At 46.9% G+C, this 4,111-nt stretch overlaps 1 pseudogene; it reads left to right on the top strand.

Annotated features, from left to right (window-relative positions):
- Window positions 1-2,394: 2,394 nt before the first annotated feature.
- Window positions 2,395-3,499, top strand: LOC121441616 (annotated as a pseudogene).
- The last annotated feature ends 612 nt before the right edge of the window (window positions 3,500-4,111 follow it).

Here is a 4,111-nt window from a genome sequence, read left to right as displayed (position 1 = left end):
GATATTAAGTGATATTAATGACCAGTGGTTGTTAACTCCGGTCACTTTTTAAGTAGTAGGGTTTGTGTGTTTTCCTTCTTTGATTTGCGCTGGTGAAGAGTCTCTAGATGTCTGAGTTATTGTGGTCATTTTTGACTCCTTGGTTAGTGATTTTCATTCTATTATTTTCTGTAAGGCTGGATTTGTGGCTACCTATTGTTTAAATTTGTTTTTATCCTGGAAAATTTTGTTTTCTCCATTTATAGTGAATGAAAGTTTGGCTGGATATAGTAGTCTGGGCTTGCATCCGTGGTCTCTTAGTTTTTGGAGAACATCTATCCAGGACCTTCTGGCTTTCATGGTTTCCATAGAGAAGTCAGGTGTAAGTCTGATAGGTTTACCTTTATAAGTAACTTGGCCTTTTTCCTTTGCGGCTCTTAATATTCTTTCTTTATTCTGTATATTTTGTGTTTTGATTATTATATGGCGAGGGGATGTTTTCTTTTGATCCAGCCTATTTGGTGTTCTGTATGCTCCTTGAACCTTCATAGGTACATCTGTCTTCAGGTTGGGAAAGTTTTCTTCTATAATTTTATTAAGTATATTTTCTGTACCGTTGAGTTGCACTTCTTCTCCTTCTTCTACTCCAATTATTCTTAGGTTTGGTCTTTTTATTGTGTCCCATATTTCCTGAATGTTTTGTGATGAGAGTTTGTTGGACTTGCTGTTTTCTTTGATCAGAGTGTTTATTTTCTCTATGTTATCCCCAGAATCTGAGATTCTTTCTTCTATCTCTTGTATTCTGCTGGTTATACTTGATTCTGTAGTCTCTATTCGTTTACCTAGATTTTCCATGTCCAGTCGGCCCTCTGTTTGTGTTTTCTTCTTTGCCTCCATTTCAGTTTTCAAGTCATGAACTGTTTCCTTTATCTGCTTGATTGTTTTTCCTTGGTTTCCTAGGGTATCATTCACTGATTTACTCAATTCCTCGAACTTTCTATTATACTTCTCATCCATTTCTATAAGGGCGTTTTTTATATGCTGTTTAAGGGTGTCAATCACTTTCATGAAGTCAGTTTTTTCTACTTCTTCTTGATTAAGGTGTTCATGTCCTCCTGTTGTGGGGTCACTGGCTTCTGGTGGTTTCGTGTTGTTTTTCAGATTGTTGGGAGAATTCCTGCATTGGCGTCTGCCCATCTCTTCCTCCCAATACTCCCCTTTGGATCTTCTTTTATAGGATCAAGTCTTCTTGCCCACTGATGTACCTTCCCAGTGATGTCACTCCCCAGAGATGTTTCTCCACAATGATGTTTCACTCGGTGCCCAGAACGAAACTCCACGCTGCTTGGTTAGCTCGCGAACAAAGGGCCCACCCTGCTAGCTGCGGGCAGGCTATGGGAACAAAGGAGCTACTGGCCACCCCTATGTCCTCCCAGTTCAGATTCGGTCCCAGCGCCCTAGCAGGCTGGGCAGGGAGGCGCTATGCCCCAAAGGAGGGAGGGAGACAGGGGGTGTGGGGATCTGGATGTAAGCTGAGTGGGATAGGAAGAGAGAGGGGGTTTGGGCAGTATAGCCCCTGTAGGATGGCCAGGAAGTGTGGGCGGGCTGAGGTATGATCCCAGCTGCCGCAGCACTCACTCACCACAATGATCTTTCACTTGGTGCCCAGATCGAAACTCTGCGCTGCTTGGTTAGCTCGCGAACAAAGGGTCCACCCCGCTCGCTGCGGGCAGGCTATGGGAACAAAGGAGCTACCGGCCACCCCTATGTCCTCCCGGTTCAGATTCGGTCCCAGCGCCCTAGCAGGCTGGGCAGGGAGGCGCTATGCCCCAAAGGAGGGAGGGAGACAGGGGGTGTGGGGATCTGGATGTAAGCTGAGTGGGATAGGAAGAGAGAGGGGGTTTGGGCAGTATAGCCCCTGTAGGATCTAAAGAGCAATTTTTAATTAAATATATGTTTTAATTAAATATATGTCAACTTTCTTGAAGGATGTGACTCCTGGTAGGTAGACCACACTCCAGGGCAGGCCCACTCAAGACTAGTTGGGCAACACAAATTGAACTCGATGAGATGGGGGAGAAGAAAACTCAGTTATGTGGGTGAGGAGAGAAGGATTTTGGGAACGTGGTTAGATATGATCAAAATACACTGTATGAATCAAGGAATTAATAAAACATTATTTATAAGTCAAGCAAACATCCACATTGTGAATCTCACATGTGCAATATATTTTCATCAAAAACAAAGGATTCAGGTCACCCCCTTCCCCCTCCGCTCAATAGGCTGCGTTCTTTTGGAAAGCATGCAGATCGGGGTTCTGATGACTTTATCCGCGTTCGGTCCTTTGTCCTTTCACTCACCCACCGCCCTACCCAGCAGATCCACCCCCTCCTGTGCCAGGAACGTGCTGCCACTGGCACCATGTCCTACCCATACCCAGCACTAACCCCGGAGCAGAAGAAGGAGCTATCTGACATTGCTCACCGAATTGTGGCTCCGGGCAAGGGCATCCTGGCTGCAGATGAATCCACTGGAAGCATTGCTAAGCGGCTGCAGTCCATTGGCACTGAGAACACCGAAGAGAACAGGCGCTTCTACCGCCAGCTGCTACTAACTGCTGATGACCGTGTGAACCCCTGCATTGGGGGGGGGGGTGATCCTCTTCCACGAAACACTCTACCAGAAGGCGGATGATGGACGTCCCTTCCCCCAAGTTATCAAGTCCAAGGGCGGTGTTGTGGGCATTAAGGTAGATAAAGGCGTGGTACCTCTGGCAGGAACCAATGGTGAGACAACCACCCAAGGTTTGGATGGGCTGTCAGAACGCTGTGCCCAGTATAAGAAGGATGGAGCTGACTTTGCCAAATGGTACTGTGTGCTCAAGATTGTGGAGCATACTCCTTCAGCCCTTGCCATCATGGAAAATGCCAATGTTCTGGCCCGTTATGCCAGCATCTGCCAGCAGAATGGCATTGTACCCATTGTGGAACCTGAAATCCTCCCTGATGGAGACCATGACCTAAAGCACTGCCAGTATGTAACCGAGAAGGTACTGGCTGCTGTGTACAAGGCTCTGAGTGACCACCATGTCTATCTGGAAGGCACACTGATGAAGCCCAACATGGTCACCCCAGGCCATGCTTGTACGCAGAAATATTCCAATGAGGAGATTGCCATGGCAACTGTCACAGCCCTGCGTCGCACAGTGCCCCCTGCTGTCACTGGAGTCACTTTCCTGTCTGGAGGGCAGAGCGAGGAAGAGGCATCCATCAACCTCAATGCCATCAACAAGTGCCCACTGCTGAAGCCATGGGCCTTGACTTTCTCTTATGGCCGGGCTTTGCAGGCCTCTGCTCTGAAGGCCTGGGGCGGGAAGAAGGAGAACCTGAAGGCTGCCCAGGAGGAATACATCAAGAGAGCCCTGGCCAACAGCTTTGCTTGTCAAGGAAAGTACACCCCAAGTGGTCAGTCTGGAGCCGCAGCCAGCGAATCTCTCTTCATCTCTAACCATGCCTACTAAGCAGAGGTGAACTAAGGCTGCCCCATCAACACTCCAGGCCCCCGCCTACCCACTTGCTTTTGAAGAGGGTGCCTTCAGGCTTTCCCATCACTCTTGCTGCCCTCGTGACTGGTGTGGTGTTGTCTGCGAATGCTAATTCTGCCATCCTTTCCAGCCCACTGCCAATAAACAACTAATTACGGCGGAAAAAATGTAGGATTCAGGAGATTCAGTAATTGATTTTGCTGTTCATTTATTTTCTGGTGGTAGTCTGTTGTGCTTTCTGTTTGACTGATTAGTGGCAGGGACACACTTGCAGGTAGGAAAGAGATGATTGAGCAAATTCTGCACAGAGTTTAAATTTCAATATCTTTTACCATCTAACCATTAACATAATTAGTCAACGTGGATCCTTTAGTTTTTACAACTTAATAGGGCCATAATTGGCACTGTTTCCCTCGTTAGCATGCAGAATGGACACATTTTCTCGACTTTGATGTTGTCATTCACAAGCTTCCAATGGACACAGCATGATTCATAGGAAAGACGTTTCATGCCAAGGGAAATAGCTAGGTTGAAACGTAGCTAAAAAACCTCCATTTGTGAGATGATACATGTTCCAGGTTTTGTCTG

Source organism: Microtus oregoni, unplaced genomic scaffold (assembly GCF_018167655.1).
Source record: "Microtus oregoni isolate MIOR12 unplaced genomic scaffold, Mior012 000079F_ref0000094, whole genome shotgun sequence".
NCBI lineage: Eukaryota > Metazoa > Chordata > Mammalia > Rodentia > Cricetidae > Microtus > Microtus oregoni.
This window is presented reverse-complemented; position numbering and strand designations above follow the sequence as displayed.